This window comes from Pristis pectinata, chromosome 6 (genome assembly GCF_009764475.1).
Source record: "Pristis pectinata isolate sPriPec2 chromosome 6, sPriPec2.1.pri, whole genome shotgun sequence".
Classification (NCBI taxonomy): domain Eukaryota; kingdom Metazoa; phylum Chordata; class Chondrichthyes; order Rhinopristiformes; family Pristidae; genus Pristis; species Pristis pectinata.
In genome coordinates, this window is record NC_067410.1 from 46787684 (window position 1) to 46808917 (window position 21234).

Genomic DNA, 21234 nt, shown 5'->3' on the forward strand with positions numbered 1-21234 from the left:
CTTTAAGATGGACACTGGATTAAAACAACATAAATTTATTTAAATCTATTCCTTTTAACCCCACTTCACCTGAAGACTGTGTTGGATCTTGAATCTCTCAGGAAATTGGAAAAGATGATATTATGAGTTTTTAATGCTGATAGTTCACTGGGCCACTGAAATCCACGGGTCGGGGAAAGTTTTTTACACAGAGAGTGGTGGGTGCCTGGAATGTGCTGCCAGAGGTGGTAGCTTCAGAGAACAGTATGCCTGTTATTCCTACTTGCTCCAGATATGGCACTGGAACGTTGCCCAGCCTCTTCCAGCAAGTGGTAAGTTCATGTAAGGTTTATGGGAATGATGAAATATTTCAATTTTTTTCAACACAAAAATTGCACTTCAATTACTTCAGACACTATGTAAGTCACATGGTAGATTTCAGACATTACCATTCTGATGTCAAAGGGTCAAGTCAGTAGAAACTGAGATGGAAAGAAAGCAACTAAAAGAAGGCAGAACTTTAGTGTTGACCACAGGGACAATATTTGCAACTGTCTCTGTGTAGGAAATTGATAAGCTGGGCTTTATGGATCATTAACCAATTAAAAAATGAGTCACATCTTCCAGAGCCTCCCAACCTCTATCTCAAGGTGTTGATTTGGTTGGTTCTGTGAAACTCCAGTGAATGTGACCCCATTGCATAAGATGCTGATGGCGAGTGATGTTGCAACACTGGTGTCATTTGGGTTTATGTGGAATTTATAGCTTGCTTGGTATGGTCACTACCTGGCACGAACAGGGCACAAATTTTACCTATTAGTCATATAGTTAAGAATGAATGTCGTCTAGGTCCCACTCTAGGCTGGCAAGACCTCCTTCATTTTCAGATGAGTTGTGAATAGAATTGAATATGTGGGGAACAATTTATTTCTGCTTTGCTGCATCGAGTTTAGTCTATTGGAATATCATTACAATGCAAGTCGTTTTAAAGATGGCTGCTGGCAATGGTCCTCTTGGTAGTTATTTATTGATCTTACCATGATTCATTGATCAATAAAGGTTAGTGCTAAGGATTGATTTATTCCTTTAGAAAAGAACAAAAGTGGGACATGGCTTGCAATGGAACAAGGGTTTGCATAGATAAATAGTCACTGGAACACCAAACAATTCCCCAGAGAAATAAGTATTTACCAGGAACAAAAAGAGTTAAAATTGCAGACCTAGGCATGCGTTGCAGCATTTTGCAGTATGCAGACAGGGGCTTGTCAAAAAAAAAGCCATTTATTTAATATTCAATTGCGACTGATTTGTGTCAGCCTCCGAGTGGTTGGTTTTTAATAGTCTGCAGGTGTCCGCTATTGTCTGAGTCCAGCTGCAGCTGTTGCTGTAATTGTGCTAAGTACCTTGTACTTCTCATTATTTTTGGTTTAATTCCAGATTCTTAGATTTAACAAAATGGATTTATAACCATTTCTGTTTCTCCCGAGAGCGCATCATCTATCTAGTCCTAAATCTCTTCTCCGCCCCAGCATTTCCACCCCCCTCACCTCACCTCCCGCTGACACTTGCTGGGGTATAATTAGATGGTCCTCCCACCCCAGACACTGCTTTGTCCAACAGTGGCTCCACGCAACGAGTGGACGGAGTCCTCTTGAAACCAATAAAAGACGGTGCAGTAGATTCAATGAGCAGGTTATCTCCGTGTTACCCTCTCCTGTCCCTTTGGATGGCAACCTGGTGCAGTGGAGTAACTGTCCCATCACTGTAACAAGAATCCAGAGAATGTGACTTCAGATCTCACCAATGGCAGACTGAGAACTTCAGTTCAACTTTCAATGAAATGGAAATAGGAAGCTGGTGTTGGTAGAAGTGATAGTAAAGTTGTTGTAAACCCTTAATGTACAAAACATCCCAAGGCACTTCACACAAGAAAATAGGAGCAGGAGTAGGCCACTCGGCCCCTCAAGCCTACCCCACTGTTCTATATGATCATGGCTGATCTATGCTGGCCTCTTCTATGCCAGTTCCCCATAGCCCTCAATTCCTGATTTTTCAAATATGTATCTACCTCCTCTTTAAATACTACTAATGACCTGGCCTCCACCACTCTCTGGGGCAGAGAATTCCAGGGATTCACTACCCTCTGAGAAAATCACATGGGCATCACCAAATGAAATTGGACATCAGGCCACAAGGCAATGAAGGGAGAGGTGACCAAAAACTTAGCCAAAACATTAGGTTTCAGAAATAACAAAGATGAACCTGAAATGTTAACTCTGTTCCTGTCTCCACAGACGCTGCCTGACCTGCTGAGTGTTTCCAACATTTTCTGTTTTTATTTCGGGTTTCTAGCATCTGCAGTTTTTTTTTTGCTTTTCAGGGTAGTTTCCAGAGTTTGGCTAACCGACCTGTACCCAACATACCCAATATGCTTCATGGGTTTGGTTGGGTCAGGCCAGGCAAGGTTGACTCAGTACCTTGAATACATATTAGAAATAGTCTTTCTTTCTGTAAATATGTCTATAAGTTAGATTTCCCATCTCACTGCAACATAGAAGGCCATTCACCCATCAAGTCTAGGCTGGCCAGACCATTGCCATGAATCCCATTCTCTCTCTTAATTCCCAGTAACCTATTCTGTCATGCATGGCCATCAACACCCCTCCCCCCCCCACCCCACCTCCTCATTCTACTACCACCCACTTACTCCAGCTGAATTTACAATGGCCAGTTAATCTAATAACGAGCACACCTTGGGAGGAAACTGGAGCATCTGAGGGAAACCCATGCGGGAGAACTTGTAAACTGAGAACAACATTGCAATGGCAATAAATATTAACCACACTGACTGAATCCCAATCACTGAAGATGAACTACTAAATACCTGGCAAAGAGTTTTCTTCTGTTGAGCTAAGTGGCACTGGGTACAGTGGCACCCTGTAGCTGTATTTTCCATAATATTTCCTCGTGATACCAATTTTATCTCCCATTGCCCCATCTGATCTAGCCTAGCATTTAGACCGGATCCACTCAAGATCCAGGCATCTGCCTTCTGCTGGTAAATGGGCTTCCACTACATTTTATGTTTGAATTACATGTCATCCTCCATCAGGTGCGGGAGAACACCCTCTCCACTCACCTCAAGACCCCATTTAAGATGGCCAGAGGAACACCAGGTGACCCACAAAATCTAGAGTCCTGTAACAAGTTGTCTGTCAGATCTCCAGTGGTATTTCTTGAGCTTGTACTTGCTGAAACTGTCCATCATTTCCCTCTTGGTTATTACTGACTTGAAACCAAGTGTGACCTGCACTGTGTTGTTGGCCCATCAGACTTCCTGCATCTTTGTGACCACTAGGTGTTTGGCTAAATGCTCCTCAACCAGTTTAGAATCAAAAGGTAATACAAAGGCAATTTGGCCAAAGGCCTTTTGAAGATCTTTAGGGTGGGGGGAAGACTAAAAAGTGTCAGGACACAAATTGGGAAATTTATGCTGGCTTATTTTTGATTGGAAATGTGGCTCTGGCAGCAAACACTGCTTGCTTTTTTCAGACTTCAAAGGATCTCCAATGCTATCTGAAGCCTAGTAATTAGCTTACTCTCTGGGAAGGGACAGTGTGATGTCTCGGAGCTGGTCATGCTTGCAGTCTTTTGTAGGCCTGTGGTTTTCCTTGTTGAAAATTTGCAAATCATTTGGGGGTCAGATACCAGTTTGACAGCTTGGTTCCCAATTCTACACAAGTTTTAGCAGTTCATTTCAAACTTTATACGGTTCTGGTGAAGGGTCACTGACCTGTAACATTAACTCTGTTTCTCTCCCAACAGAAGCTGCTGAGTGTTTCAAATATTCTCTGTTTTTTATCACCAACTGTCCAAAAGGCAGTCTGATATCCGATTTCTCTGATGTCCATGCTCTGTGAACTGATTAATTAACTACCATGTCTGTTATTTTGTGTTCACTGTGGGACAACTTCAAGGCAATTGCTTCTATATTAAAGAAATGAAGAGAACAAGTATACCTTGGTCACAACTCAACAGTGATCATATCTGCAGAGCACCATGTACGACTTGTCTTCTGAAGTTTTTGCCAATTACATGTTATTATTAAGCTCTGGGATTTCAAGCTGACTGTTCCAAATAGATTAAACAAACAGAAGAAAGATATGGGAGTAAGAAATTGCCGAAGATGGAATGAAAAAGTCATAGGGTCATAGAGTCGTACAGCACAGAAACAGGCTCTTTAGCCCACCATGTCCATGCCGATCTTTTTGCCCATCTACACTAATCCCACTTGCCTGCATTAGGACTGTATCCTTCTATGCCTTGGTTATTTGTGTCTGTCTAAATGCCTCTTAATGTAGTAAATGTGTCTGATTCCACCACTTCCTCTGGCATCGTCGGCAGTATCTACATGAGGCGCTGTCTCAAGAAGACAACATCTATCATCAAAGATCCCCACCATCTGGGCCATGCCATTGGACAAGAGGTACAGAAGCCTGAAGTCCCACACCACCAGGTTCAAGAACTTGTGCATATGACAATAAACTCTGACTTTGACAATCCATTCCAGATATTAACCACTCTCTGTGTAAACAGTCTACACCTCAGATTCCCTTTAAACTTCCTCCACCTCACCTTAAGACTATGCTGTCTTGTGATACCCCGACCATGTGAAAAAGATTTTGACTCTCCACCCTATCTATGCCTCTTATAATCTAATGTACTTTGATCAGGCCTCCCCATCAGCCTCCTTCCCTCGAGGAAAAACAAGCCCAGCCTATCCATTCTTTCCCCATAGCTAAATTCCTCTAATCCAGGCAACATCCTTGGCATTCTGTCCAGTGTAAAATCTGAAATGATGTGATGAAGGCACAGAAATGATCTAATCTCAAACAGGGTGGATGCAAGGGATTACAATTGGCCCCCACATCTTTAAGAAAGAATGGAGTTTCTATTCTCGATAGTTGTTCCATGATCCGCACTGGAGATACACCTCTATCCACAGTGGGTGAAGTGATTGTCTGGATCACCCGTGGTGCTCCAAACATTCAACAATTTGTCAACGCAGTGGTAAGAGCAGCATCCTCTCATGGAACAGGTGACGTTAGAGTGACTGTTTTATTGCTCTCCAGAACTAGGGTTTCCCTCATCTTGTGGCTGGGTGGGTTTGAAGACAAATTGATAGATATTGATTGCCATAATTAGCAACAAATCATTACTGTTGTAGGATGTAACTCTCAGAATGATACATGAGGGATGAGCTGGACCATGAACATTTTTGTCCAGCATTTTCTCCATCCTCTGACAGCTCAGCTAACAATGAAGAACAGCCATTCGGGCAGGGTGACAGAAAGTTATTGCAGCTTTTGTAGATCAGTAAGATTCATCTGGGGTGATCCAGCTCTTGGAGCTCATGAGCCATAGAGTTATAGACTAATACGGCACAGAAACAGGCACTTCAGACCAACTCATCCATGCCAACCAAGATGCCCATCTAAGCTAGTCCAATTTGCTTGAGTTGGCTGCCTGCATAATACTTCCTGTAGTTTCTATTTCCATTCAAGTTATCTGGAGTGGACAGGAAACTGTGCATTTAGCATCGCCAACTTTTCACTGCTCAACCCAGGACAATTTCTGTCATGGTGTCTGAACAAGAGGGTGGGTGGAAATAAACACTGAAGGAAGGAAACCAATTAACAAAAGGGCTTGGTGCCAAATGTTGGTTGGGGTTCAGTGGAGACAGCCAAAAGGTTGTGGATTCATGTACCTAATTCATGTAATTCTCATGTAGTTGAGAGTGTGCTGCACAGTCGGAGGTGCTGATTTTCGGAGGAGAGGTTAAACTCAAATTCCTATCTGTCCCCTCTGGTGAGAATATAAGATCATTAGATATTCTGGAGAAGCAGCAGAGGAAGGGATCCCTGTGTTCTGATGAACAATATATCCCTCAATCAATGTCACCTCAAGAGAAAACCGGTTACTGGTCATTTTCTAATTGTGGCTGTTTGTGGGATCTTGCTGAGCTTCCAAAATAGCAAAATTGCTTAACTGGTTGCAAAGAGATTTTGGATGCTTTGAGACTGTGAAAGATGCTGGAGAATCATGAATGTTTTTCATCATAAAATGGATGCAGTGCCATTCAGTATTATGAATGGCTTTCTAGGTTTGGCCCAGGTTGGAACATAGAACTATTAACCAGAAAAGAATTGTTTGAATAGCTTCAAAACGCAACCTGCTAGGAATTAAGCAGGCAGCTACAAAGAGGGGAATATCTGACCTCACAGTACATGTACATTAATTAAATAAGGGTCATTCATGCTGGAAATGAAAAGACATTTTGCACCTACTGTAAATGAATTGACCATATAGCTTTAATAATATTAATGTAATAACAATGACTCATGTTTATATGCAAGCCATTATTTAAATTATGAAAGGGATGGGTTACTAGAAAACATTTCACTAAGTGAAATCTTGTAAATCAAAAAGGCTGGACAAAATTCATTATAAGCATTTTGTTACAGAATAATACTCTGTGAGGAGAGTGGAGCAAATTCATTAGGTTGAGAAATAGCTTCGTAAGTTGAAGATACATAAAGAGTCAATGGTATTACAGTGAAAACTCATAAGTTAAGGAATTGCTGCCTTTAACATAGTAAAATATCGCAACACTTTTCACAGGAGATTATCTGAATTTGACAATAGCTATTTAAGGAGGGGTCAGGACAGCCACCAAAGCTTGAGCAAAGAATTGATTTTAAGAAGCATCTTAAAAGAGGAAATGTAGAAACAAGGAGAGGAATAGAGAAGGAATTCTAGGGCTTAGGGATAAGGCAGCTAAAAACATGGTGGCAGTGGTGGAGCCATGGAAGTTGGGTTTGAGCACGGACCAGAATTGGAGGGGCACAGAGGTCTTGGAGGGTTGATCTCAGGTCAGAACTTCAGCTGCTTCCATGTAAAGACATGAGTTTAATGAATTTGGCAATTAGGGAGGGGGGATGGGTGGGTAATTGGTGCCAGAGTGGTGATTCTGTGTTTGTGGGACATGTCAAGCTTTCAACCTTGTCTGTATTTAGTTCTCAGTCAACTGCTTCCAGTGGCATCCTCACTCTCTGGTTGAGGAAGGGTTTCTATCCAGACAGATGCAGACACTCTTGGGGCTTTGTTGAACCTTCCCCCACAAGCACAATGTCCACCATCCTTTTCCCACTGGTCTGCATTGCCTTTCACTCTACCAAAAATTTTGGGTTGAAAATTTTCATCCTGCTAACTAAATCCTTTTTTTTTCAACTGTAAAAATACTTTAGTTCTTAGAAAGTATCTCCTCAAAAAGATGTGTTCATACGCAGTGCATACAATTGTTGTTAATACATTTGTATATTATTCATGCCATCATTAATTTAATTTTTATTTTGAAATGTCCACATAGGCTCTGTCCGCTTGCGCATTGTGTAGGTTGGAGAATTGTCATAATTCAGAAGTCTTCCCCCATGGAGTGTGTGCATAGCCTGCACATTGCTAGAGTATCCCGCAAAGCACAGTCGCAAAGTTGGTCGGCAACACTCAGTCCTGGATGGTCCCTTTTGCTGGATGTTCAGAACTGACAATGAGACTAAAGAAGCTTGTTGAGCTTCAGGGATGGTATGAGAGGGGGATGTCTCTGATAGGGTTGACCAGATAACCTTGTTTACTGCTTTTTCCCATGGTCACCCCAGTTTTATCCTATCAGTGACATCCCCCCTCCCCCACCCTCCCTGCAGCTCAACAAATTTCCCTGCTGCAGGGTTTCAACCCGAAACATTGACAATTCCTTTCCTCCCACAGATGCTGCTTGACCCACCGAGTACTTCCAGCAAATTGTTTGTTGCTCCAGGTTCCAGCATCTGCAGTGTCCTGTGTCTCCAACTTCTCTTGTCTCCTTCCCAGTTCTGACGAAGGGTCTTCAATCTGAAACGTTAACTCGATTTCTCTTCCCACAGATGCTGCCTGACCTGCTGAATACTTTCAGCATTTTTTATTTTTTCTTCTAATGCTTTTTTGGCTGGCCTCTCAACTTCTACATGAGCTGAGCTGTGTCATTCCTGCCCTTAGGCATCCCAACTCTTGCCATCCAGTTCACACATCATCCCGTGGTTATTGACCCTTTTGTCCTTGCACCTCCCTATCTCTGCAACCTCCCCTGGCCCTACAAATCTCGCCAAATTCTCCATCCTCCTCCAGTTCAGTCCTCTTGCACATCCATAATTTTCATCACTACATCATTAGTAACATACCTTCAGCTGCCAAGATCCTAAGCTCTGAAAGTCCCCTGCAAAACCTCTCATTTCTATCTCTTCCCCCCTCCAAAGGCACTCTTTAAATAATACCACTCTGTTCACCTGTCCTAATAACTCATAAAACATGGAACATGGAACAGTACAGCACAGAAACAGGTCCTTCAGCCCATGATGTCTGTGTCGAACATGATGCCAAATTAAACTAAATCTCTTCTGTCTGAAGATGATCCATATCCCTCCATTCTCTGCATATTCATGTGTCTCTGTCAAAGTCTCTTAAATGCCACAATCATATCTGCTTCCACCACTGCCTCTGGCAGCACATTTAAGGCACCTACCACTCTCTGTGCAAATAAAAACCTTGCTCCACGCATCTCCCTTAAACTTTCTTGCTCTCACCTTAAGTGCATACTCTCTAGTATTAGACATTTCTGCCCAGGGAAAAAGATTCTGACTGTCTACCCTATCTATGCCTCTCATAATTTGATAAACTTCTATCAGGTCTCCGCTCAGGCACCGACGCTCCAGAGAAAACAACCCAAGTTTGTCCAACCTCCCTTTATAGCTCATAACTTCTAATCCAGGCAGCATCCTGGTAAACCTCTCCAAAGCCTCCACATCCTTGCTGTAATGGGCAACCAGGACTGCACACAATACTCCAAGTGCGGCTGAACCAAAGTTTTATATAGCTGCAACATGACTTCCTGACTCCTATTTTCAGTGTCCCAACCAATGAAAGCAAGCATACCATACACGTTCTTTACCATCCTATCTAATTGTGTGACCACTTCCAATGAGCTATGGACATGGACCCCCAAGATCCCTCTGTACGTCAATGTGGTTAAGGGTCCTGCCATTAACTGCGTATTTTCCCCTTATATTTAACCTCCCAAAGTGCCACACCTCACAATTACCCGGATTAAACTCCATCTGCCATTTCTCCCCCCGTATCTGTAGCTGATCTATATCCTGCCTTATCCTTTGACAACCTTCTTCACAGTCTGCAACTCCATGAATCTTTGTGTTGTCTGCATCTCCTTGTGTGTTTTAGTGTCATGTTTTGTCTAATAATGTTTCTGTGAAGCCTTTCTATTTTAACAGTGCCACAAGCACCATATGCATGTTGTCATTGTTGACAGATAATATATCACCTTGAAATGTTGTTATTGTTGGTAAATAAGGCATATTAAGAAGTCAGCATCATCCCAGTCACTCGCTGTATCCATCAATTCAATCTCCCTTGAGTTATCTGTCACTGCCTTTTATACAGTCCCAGAACATAGGACATAGAACACTTCAGCATAGGAACAGGGCCTTTGGCCCATGATGTTATGCCAAACTAATTAAGCTGGTAATTAAATGCCGAACTAATCCCTTCTGCCTACACAATGTCCATATCCCTCCATTTTCTGCACATTCATCTATCTATCTAAGAGCCTCTGAAACGCCTCTATCATATTTGCCTCCTGGCTGCGCATTCCAAGTACCCATCACCCTCCGCGTAAAAAAGCTTGCCCCGCACATCTCCTTTGAACCTCCCCCTTCTCAGCTTAAATGCATGCCCTCTAGTATTAGACATTTCAACCCTGGGAAAAAGATATCGGCTGTCTACTCTATAAACTTCTATCAGGTCTCCCGTCAGCCTCCACTGCTCCAGAGATAACAGCCCAAGTTTGTCCAACCTCTCATAGCACATGCCCTCTAATCAAGGCAACATCTTGGTAAACCTTGTAAGCACCCTCTCCAAAGCCTCTATGTCCTTCCTATAATGGGGCGACCAGAATTGAATGCAATTCTGTCCTCTTCAACAGCCTTCACTGCTCATTTATCCCCAAGGTGTTAACCACCTAGTATGGTTCCTCTGCAATTGCCTTGAATCCCTTTGAGTTTGGCTTTGAAGCCACGCTAAAGTCTATTGAATTGGACAACTGAGGGAGCTAATACTAGAAACTGTAGTAAAGAATGAAAGCCTAACTTCCCTCTTTATTGCCATCCCATTTGAATCCTCTGGCAATGATTTCCTTCAGGTGAAATATGCCATTAATGAAGAAGATGCTTACACAAAGCAGGCAGAAAAATAACCTTCTCAAAACTCCGGTCCAACAATCCCTTGACCAAGCTTGTCCAATAAATGAGAAGGTGCAAATCCATTGGAAATAGAAAGTGGAGGTTACCTGCTTAGATTATTTAACTATTTTTAATTTCCAATGTGGCTACTGAGAAGCATTAGAATGAATAACAGGTGGGGAGGCATAGTGGATGGGGATTTTCTGATCCTTTCAGAGATTGAGTGAAGAGCACCTCATGGGAAGGTACTTGAATAAATATCCTGATTTATCTCAAGATATATGATTGTTAGTTGAATTCTGAACAGTTCTCCCTTTTGACTTTTTCTGGTGATGCACTGCATCCTCCCCCGGTCTACTACCGGAATTATCCAGGAATATTAAATCTGCACGGATCAAAGGAGTAATTTGAAATGATTGGGCTGACTCAGTAACTCTGATTAAAGCTTTAAGTTGTCAGAAGTATTTTAAGTATGTTGGTTGTGTGCTTCTCTGAAATCAAAGGAGTATTAGGAAAATACGTCACTGTTGCCGAGTAACTTTCAGAATCTGATTGCTATTATGCTACCTCTTTGTGTGGAGAGATTTTCCAACTATTTTGAATTACTTTGGAAGTTAATAACAGGGAATGCATTTTTTTCTTGTGTTGTCAGTGTATGTGAATAGCAGGTTGCAAATTGGTGAGAGAGTTAATTCAGGCATTATATAGACAGAGAAGCACTTCTTTCTTCATTTCTGCCTTTCCAGCAACAAGACGCCTGTGCTGGATATTTGAGATTCATAATTCCACTACTTTGCTTTCCAATCAGTTAAGCTCTTTGCACTTTTTCTGGATCCTCCTTCCAGGTGAAACTGTTTCTCTTCATTTATTTAATCAAATTCCCTTATTATTTTAAATGCCTTATGTAGAGGGAATGCAAGTGAAGTTTATGCAGCCCTATAATTTAACCCTTTAAATGCTGATATCGTAAGAACATGAAATAGGAAAAAGGAATTCAACCCCTGTGTCATCTTCATCATCCAGTTAGAACATGGCTCATCTTTTACCTCAGTGCTGCACTATCCCCCATACCCCTTACTTCCCTTTATGCACCTGTGTTTTGAATGTATGCAGTGTCTGAACCTCGGCAATGCTCTTGGGTAGAGAATTCCAAAGATTCACCAGCCTCTGGATAAAGAAATTTCTTCTCTATCTCGAATGATAATCTCCTTATTTTGAGACAATGACCCCTGATTCTAGATATCCCAACCAGGGGAAACTTTATCTCTGGATTACTCTGTTAAGCCCCGTAAAGTTTCTCTATGTTTCAATGAGATCAACTCTCATTCTTCTGAATTCAAGAGAGTGCAGACATCTCATCTCTCCTACCACCAACCCATCATCCTAGGAACTCAGTCACTGCACTTATTTCCTTCAGTAGAGAAACTAGATCTGAACATAATATTCCAAATGCAGTCTCATTAGGAGTCTATATAATTGGAGCAGGATGTCTCTAGTCCTGTACTCAAATTCTCTTCCAATAAAGGCCAACATACCATTTGACTTCTTAATTGCTTGCTGTACCAGCAGATTAACTTTCAGGGATTCATGTGCAAAGACACAAAGCTCCCATTGAGCACCAACACCTTTCAATCTCTCATCATTTAAAAAATACTACGCATATCTATTTTATCCAACAAAGTAAATGACCTCATAGTTTACCACCAGCCATGTCCTTGCCTATTCACTAGCTGTCCATATCTGCCTGAAGCCTTTATGCATCATCTTCACAACCCACACTGCCAACCAGTTTTATATCACCAGCAAATATGTATATATTATATCATTATTGATATAGATTGTCAATAACTGCTTCCCCGTACTGATCCCTGTGGCATCATATTAGCCGCACCCTCTGAACCAAAAAATGACCCATTTATTCTGACTCTTTGTTTACTGTCCATTAACCAGCACTCAATTCACTCCAGACTATTACTCTCAATACCACACACTCTAATTTTGATTAATAATCTCTTGTATGGCACCTTATCAAAGGCCTTTTGAAAGTCCAAGTATATTATCTCAACTGGTTTGCCCTTATTTATTCAGTTAGTTCCAACCTCAAATAACGCTACTAAATTTGTCAAACATGATTTCCTTTTCACAGATCCATGTTGGCACCCCCGATCAGATTATCATTTTCTAACTACCATGTTACCACTTTCTTAATAACAAATTCCAGCATTTTCCCTAATGTCAGGCTAACTAGTCTATATAGAGTCATAGAGTTAGACAGCACGGAAACAGGCCCTTCAGCCCAACTCATCCGTCCTGACTTAGGTGCCTACCTGAGCAAGTCCCATTTGCCTGCATTTAGCCCATATCCCTCTAAACCTTTCCTATCCATATATCTGTCCAAACGTCTTTTAAAGATTGTAATTGTACCCACCTTAACCACTTCCTTTGGCAGCTTGTTCCATATTCCCACCGCCCTATGTGTGAAAAAGTTGCCCCTCGGGTCCCCTTTAAACCTTTCCCCTCTCACCTTAAATCTATGTCCTCCCGTTTTAGACTCCCCCACCCAGGATAAAAGACTGTGACCATCCACCTTATCTATACCCCTCATGATTTTATATATCTCTATAAGGTAACCCCTCAGCCTCTTATGCTACAGGGAAAAAAGGCCCAGCCCTCCAGTCTTGGTAACGTCCTTGTGAACCTTTTCTGCTTATTGACATCCTTCTTTTAGCTAGGTGACCAGAAATGCACACTGTTCCCTCTTTTTGCTCTCCGTCCCTTCCTAGATAATGGGGTTATACTTCCTACCTTCCAAACTGTGGGATCCGTTCTAGAACCTATGGTATTTTGGACTATGATAACCAGTATATCCACTGCCACCACCTTCAAAACCCCAGGATGTAGGTCATCAGGTATTGGTATTGGTTTATTATTGTCACTTGTACCAAGGTACAGTGAAAAACTTGTCTTACAAACCGACCTTACGGGTCAATTCATTACACAGTGCAGTTACATCAAGTTAGCACAGAGTGCATTGATGTAGTACAGGTAAAAAAAAATAACAGTACAGAGTAAAGTGTCACAGCTACAGAGAAAGTGCAGTGCAATAAGGTGCAAGGTCACAACAAGGTAGATTGTGAGGTCATGAGGTCATAGGTCATAGTCCATCTCACTGTATAAGGGAACTGTTCAATAGTCTTATCACAGTGGGGTAGAAGCTGTCCTTAAGTCTGGTGGTACGTGCCCACAGGCACCTGTATCTTCTACCCGATGGAAGAGTAGAGAAGAGAGAATGTCCCGAGTGGGGGGGGGGTCTTTGATTATGCTAGCTGCTTCACCAAGACAATGAGAGGTAAAAACAGAGTCCAAGGTCTTGGAGATTTATTGCCTTTCAGTTGCATTCATTTCTCCAGTGCTTTTTATTTAGCTCATGCTAATTACTTTGAAATCTCATTTACTCTAGACCTCCACCATTTCAGAAAAGTTTTCTGTGTTTTCTTCTGTGAAGACAGGCACAAGATATTTGCTTGATTTCTTGTGAATCTTTCATAGAGTTGTATAGAGATACAGCACAGAAAAAGCCCTTAGGCCACCGAGTCCACCCCGACCATCAAGCACCCTTTTACACTTATCTGATATTAATCCCATTTTTTAAAATTCTCCCTACACTCTTCACAGATACTTCCACTGATCTGCACATAAGAGGCAATTGACAATGGCCAAATAACCTACCAATCTGCACATCTTTGGGATGTGGGAGGAAACTAGAGCATCCAGAGGAAACCCACGCAGTCACAAGGAGAACATGCAAACTCCACAGAGAGTGCAGCTGAGGTCAGGATTAAACCCGGGTCTCTGGTGCTGTGAGGCAGTGACTCCACTAGCTTTGCCACTGTGCCATACCTACACCTTCTTCAACACTGTACTTTCTTTCCGGGGTACAAAGAACAGAACTGTGTGTGTTATTGCAGACAAAGTTTCACCAAGGTTCAAAACTGGGTAAACAAGTAGCAGATTAGATTTAATATAGAAGTGTGAAGGAATACACCTTGGCAAAAGGCATAAGAGACTATATACTGAATGCTACCATTCTAAAAGGTGTGCAGGAACAGAGACCTGGGTGTATAAATCCTTAAAAGTGTCAGGGCTGGTTGGAAGGGTGTGTTTCTAAAACATTTGGGATCTGGAATTAGAATAATTAGGATCTGGAAATCACTGCCGGTCAAGGTGGTGAAAATGAAGTCAGTCACTGCCTGCAGTAGCGAACTGGTTAGCCATGAGAAAGAACAATTTGCAGGGCGCTGCTGATAGAGTGAGGGAATGGAACTAACAGGATCACTCTACATGGGCTTGGTACAGACTCAATGGGTCAAACAGCCTCCTATGCTTTAACAATTCTATACCATCAATTTCTCACTTTAGAATGCCAAACTCCTTGAGATAAATGCTTGAGTTCCATTAGCCTTTTATTCTTACAAACTCTCGAACTCCTGACCTCATGTCTTATTTCCTAGTTTAAAATCCTTGGACTGCCTTGGAAAGTAATGTCCACAGTTGTTCACCAATTGTGAAAGCCTCAGGAGCAGGTCTAAGTGGACTTGGGTACAAATCCTTTGCTTAACCGGTGTTGTAACCTGTGTTGTTCCTGATTACCCCAGCCTATTGATTATTGATTGGAAGTCTTGTTGTACTACCCAGGAGAAGAATAGATTAATTGAGTCCCACATCTGCTCCATATAGGGTAACATCACCCTCGCTGATGTTTTATTTCAAACTGGCCATCAATGGATTGAAGTTTGAATCTTCTGTCCAATCCAGTTTCCAACAGAGCGCAAGATAATACCTGTGTGTTTTGCTGCACAGAACGGTCTAACAATCCAGATTCTCTGGGAGATGAAGTGCTGGGTTACAGTTCCATGGCCATGAGATTTGGATTTGATCGGGTCTGTCTGACCACCAGCAAACCAGATTAGCATTGGGACAGGATTCTAACTTCATTTGCTTTCTCTTTGGTTACTGAGATCGTGGTGGTGAAAACCATCTTGTGAGATGGACAGGTGATATTGCAAAGCAGGCAGTTGTCATTCTGGTGTGTAACAACCAAACAGTCCACTTTGCTTACCCTTCAAAGTTGAAACTCACTCCTTGGAAGGTGAATATGAGTATAGATGGAGCTGCCAGCTTGCAGTGCCGTCCCCTTTACTTCACAGCACATGACCAGGAGCCCCCTCAAGGGCACTGTTATTACTGGAGCATAACACAGCCTCCACTTACCCAAAGAAAATGCTTTTCTATGGCAGCTTTCACATTCTAAGGATGTCCCAAAGCACTTTTTGGCCAAAGGCACAGATTGAAGCCTACACAGTATTGCTATGTGGCAGCAATGAACACTGCAAAACCCCATTAGCATTGGTGAGATAAGACCAGTTAATTTGTAAAGTGTCAGCACAACATTGTGGGCTGAAGGGCCTGTACTGTGCTGTAGTGTTCTATGTTTTAGTGATGATGATTTGGAGGTAGATAATTCCCGTGTTCACTTTTTATGGGATGTTCACCTTCATTTGAAGTGAAACGTAGAGCCTCAGTTTAATGTTTATCTGAAAGAGGACACCTCTAATGGTGCTGTAGTCCCTCATCTCCACTGAGATTTCAACAAGCATTCCATAGGAATGGTGTTAGTCTTCAAAACTATTGGGAACCTTATCAATCTACAGTGACTATAGTCCAGAACCTCAGTAGTCGAGTTGCAGAGAACACTTGCAGTTACTCCACTCAGAAGCTGAACAAGTATCTCAAGACCTCTTTGATAAGACCTCAGATACCAATGATAAAATTCAGCATCGCCTAAAATGCATCAGCACAGCCCTTGAGAAAAATAAGGGAAAAGGATGTTTGAAAATCAAGATCTCAGGCCTGCTGTAAAGCTCTTGAAATAACAGTTAACAGTGATTCCTACCCTCCAATATACTTCTGAGACCTGGACTACTTACAGCAGAACCTCAGCAGATATCGTCAACAACATCTCCACAAAAACCTCTAAATGCTCCAGAAGAATAATCTAACCAACGTCAATGTCCTCACCCAGGCCAACACCCCCAACAATGTGGCCCTATTTTAACTAAGTTTTTTTTTGTTGGGCAGGCCACATCATGTCCGACACTGGACTTCTGAAACAGACACTATATTCCAAACTTTGTCATAGGAAGAGATTAGCAGGTAGACAGAGGAAAGGTTTCAAGGGTGTTCTCAAAGCCTCCTTGAAAAGCTGCAATTCCTCACCGTGTCCAGGGGAGGTCTGGCCCATTACCACTCAAAGTGAGGAAGGAACTTTCAGAACGGTATTGAGAACCTTAGGTCCATTCCTAGGGAGCACACAGAAGCCCTGCATCATCAGCAGAAGGAGGGAATCACCTCACAGACTACCTGTTCTGTGAGCCAACTTTTGCCCTATCTGTGGCAGAGACTGCATTTCCCACATTGACCTCAATCACCTCAGAACCTACAAAACTAGGGTGGAAGCAAGTCTCAGAACAGCCTCAGAACATGCTATACTCTCTCAGTACTCTGCTAAACTGCCAGTTTAGGTCATGTCCTCGCATTTCTGGAGAGGTTGTTGAGCCATGACTTTCAGAGTCACACTGTGTGTTACCCATCGAGCTATAACATTAGATTAGAAGTGCAAACTACGCTCCAATTAACACCATCGATATGTAAATTGATCTAAATCTCTGGTATTGGTTGTGATCTTTGATAGATGTTCCAGACAAGTATCTGAGTATCATGCCAAAAATTGTGTATAATTTATGATTTTCTTATGAATGTTGTGTATCTGAGCTATGTGCCTGTGATGCTACTGCAAATAAATTTTTCATTGCTCCTGTGCACACATGTACTCCATGATCCCAATTGTGGCTGCATTGGGAGTTGCAGGAGTTTGGGAGTTAAGGTCAAAGTCGAGTTTATTGTCATATGCACAAGTATATGTATGCACAGGTGTAATGAAAAATTTATTTGCAGCAGCATCACAGGCACATAGCTCAGATACACAACATTCACAAGAAAATCATAAATTATACACAATTTTTGCAAGAAGGAACAATTAGAACAAAAATTCAATGAAGTCCATTGTAGTGCAAAGTGGTCATAGTGTTGCTATTACTGAGGTCGTGATTAAGGTCGTGCAGGTTGGTTCAAGAACAGAATGGTTGGAGGGAAGTAACTGTTCTTGAACCTGGAGGTGGGGGACTTCAAGCTTCTGTACCTCCTGCCCGATGGTAGCTGCGAGAAGATGTCATGGCCCAGATAGTGGGGATCTTTGATGATAGATGTTGCCTTCTTGAGGCAGCACCTCATGTAGATACTACCGATGGTGGGGAGGGATGTGCCCGTGATGTATTGGGCTGGGTCCTCTGCTCTCTGCAGTTTCTTACATTGCTGCACATTCAAGTTGCTGTTAAAAAAGAACACATGCACAATGAACTGTGTTTGAAGTCACAGGGAAAGTGGATGTTTCAACTTACAGTTGCAATGGAGCCCATTTGAGAGACAGCAGGGCTCAGACTGGTTTCACTGAAAATTCTCAGTGCTAAAACATCAGCTCAATAATCCACGGGCGGTGCTGGTATTGCTAATTTATATTCATTAAAGCAATGTATTCAGTACTAACACAGCAGCAGTGGGAGCTGTGCACTCAGCTCCACAGGAATCCCAATTGGCCGTTTTTCGATTTGGAGTAGAGCTGATTCTTTTTCCTTTCTATAAAAAATCACTTATCATTGGTCCTCAGAGATTTGTAGGTAAATCAGCCTATGGAAGTGTTAAAATACTTTCATTTCTCAGACTATGAAACAATTCCTTGGTCCGATAATCTAGTTCTGCACAAGTGATCTTGGTACCGATAGTAGAGGAACACGTTGGATACCAATCCAGAACCTGTGCTGTGTAGACAAGTCATTTCTCAGATGTTTCAACACACAGATTTCTCTGCACAGTGCCAGTAATGTTCCCAGGATAGACTTTATCTGTAAGCACCATGTGCTGGCTTGTTGTGAACTGGAGAGAATTTTAATGGGAAGTATATTAATATTGAACTTTCATGGGGGTTGTAACTATGGGGCAGTGTCAGAATAAAACTTAATGGAATCAAGGCTATTTATAATGTCAGAGACTGTTTCATACCCGTCTACCTTGCACCGACTGCTTCTCCACCTGTTCCCCTCAGATGGTGCAGTCCAGCTTTTCTGAAGATAGCAACCCTTTCACACTGCATTACAGGATTACAGGATCTCATCTTCCAGTTTAGCAAAGCTGATTCCATGCATTTTGGAACTTTGAACGCTTGATTGACCTACCAGACAGCCTGGTTCCAGGAGGCCAACCCTTATCATCAAACTTGCATGTGTTGCTGTGTCACTGTCTGAAGTACTTGGCCAAACAATTTAGGATTGCTGAGATATAAACGGAGGATTTTAGAGATACTTAATAGACTAGGCAGCAGCTGTGGAGAGAGAAACAGAGTTAATGGCCTTTCATCAGAACCACAACTCACTTCTACAGCTAGATCTCTTTCCTGAGCAAATGTCTCTGACTCCAATTCATTCACATGGATTTGAAGTGAATTGCAACTGAAACTTCACCCTTCACAGTCTGGACCCACCCAAGGTTTAACATTTTTGAATTCTAACATACTAACATTTTTACTTTTATTTTACGTATTATCATAAGTAGTGATTAATAAAATAGTTTTTAACACTGAATCATGCTCAGTGTGTTTCTTTTGTTGCTGGTTTGTGACAAAATTGTGACAAAATTGGGGGCTCGTCTGGGATCTGAACCCGGGACCTCTCGCATCAGCTGAACTGCACGTTGGGATCTGTACTCTTCATTTTGTTTGTGCTGCTTCATCTTGTCATTGTGGCTTTCAATACAGATTTCCTTCTTGTTTCTGAGGTAGGCTTTCTTGGCTGAAATGTTATTGACCTCTGCAACGTGCGTGTTATTGACCTCTGCAACAGCATCAACTCACTCAATCACAAGGCTTGTCTTGGTCTCCAGTTCCATCCTTCGCTGTGTATGATGTTTCAACAAAAGACTTTACTCGTTTATTTCAGACATCAAAGATCAGAAACTGCAACAATTCTTGAATTCAAATATTTACATAGTTTTTACTCTCCCTTAATTTTCCTCTGACTACATCTCTCTCCCCCAAATCCCACCCCTTGCCATGTTTTCAGTATCCCTTCTGATCTTCCCCTCTCTGATCAGTCTTCAGCAGAGGCCTCAGCTTCATCCTCTACGTACCAATCATAATGAACTCCAAGCTTTGTTTCTTTCTCCATAGATGCTGTCTGACCTCCTGAGCATACCCAGCATTTTCAGATTTTATTTCAAATTTCCAGCATCTGCAGTTTTCTTGCTTTCGGATTTTAGTTGGGGTTGTCTTTGGGTAAAAATTTAAACGGAATGTTACATGACAAGAGATGAACAGGAATTTCTTCACTTAGAGAGTCATGAACCTATGGAATTCTTGACCACAGAGGGTTACAGTTGCTGAGTGAATAGACACATTTATGGAGATCACTGGGTATGCTGAGAGATTGGCAACATTGAGACTGGGAATCAGCCATGATCATAATGAATAGCACAGGTACCTCAAAGGGCTGAATGATCTACTCCTGCTCCTGTTTACCATGTTTAACCTTGGTGGACAACTAAGGGAATTTTAGAGTTACTGTAGACTTCTAAAATATCTGGACACAAATCAAAATGTGCAAACAAAAATACCAACAATATCCTTGGGGGGGGGGGGGGAGAAGGGCTCTAGAAATACTGGACCTTCAGTGCTGACCACCCATACTAATTTCTCATTATACTTTTTATACTTTTTATAAAAGTATAATTATACTTTTAGTTTTCCCCCTGTAATACAACAGCTCACTCCACAACACTCACATTCCACTGCACCACTTTTTTGCATACTGTGCAAGAGATTTTGATTTTCATACAAAAATTGGAGACTGGGGTTAAAAGATAAATATTAAACACCTACATAGAATAATATATAAAAAAGATTTGACTTATTCACACATGTTAAAGCTGCAGATTTAGTCACAGTTTTCCATTCAGGAAACACTGCTATTTATTAGTTATTTTTTGAATTCTCAGTTGTGCAGAAGAAGTTGGGTAAGGAGTGGGGAATTTTACCTGTGCTAATGCTGTCATTGATAAATCAGTCAAAGATGGTTGGGCCTAGGACACTGCCCTGAGGAACTCCTACGTTAATGTTCTAGGGCTGACATAATTAACTCCCAACAACCGCTACATCTTCCTTTGTGTTAGGTTTGACTGCAACAATTAGAGTGCTTTCCCTTCAAAGTCCATTGACTTCACTTTTACCAAGGTCTCTTAATGCTACATATGGTCAAATGCTGTCTCATTGTCAAGGGTAGTCTCTCTCAGCTCTGCAATCCACATCTATAATGAGGTCTGGAGTGGAGTAGTTCAAATGAAACCCAAACTGAACATGGGTGAGCAAGTACAAGCTGCCTGATATCACTGTTGCTAAGGCCTTACAGTAGACTGTCAGAATGGGTAATTAACTAACTTCTATTTGATCTTCTTTTGTGGATGTGACATAACTGGGTAATTTCCCATATTGATGAGTATATGCCAGTGTTGTAACTGTACTAGAACAGCTCGTCAAGAGGCGCAGCTAGATCTGAAATATGAGTCTTCAGCACCTCAACCAGATATTGTCTAGTTCCTAGCACCCAGGCTGAACTGACTGGCCTGTGGTTCCTCTTTATCCTTGCAGTGTTTTTGAACAAAAGGTGCAACATTTGCAATTTTCCGGTCCTCAGGACCACCCCTGAATCTATAGGTGTTTAGAAGATTAGGGCCTGGGCCTCTTCAAATT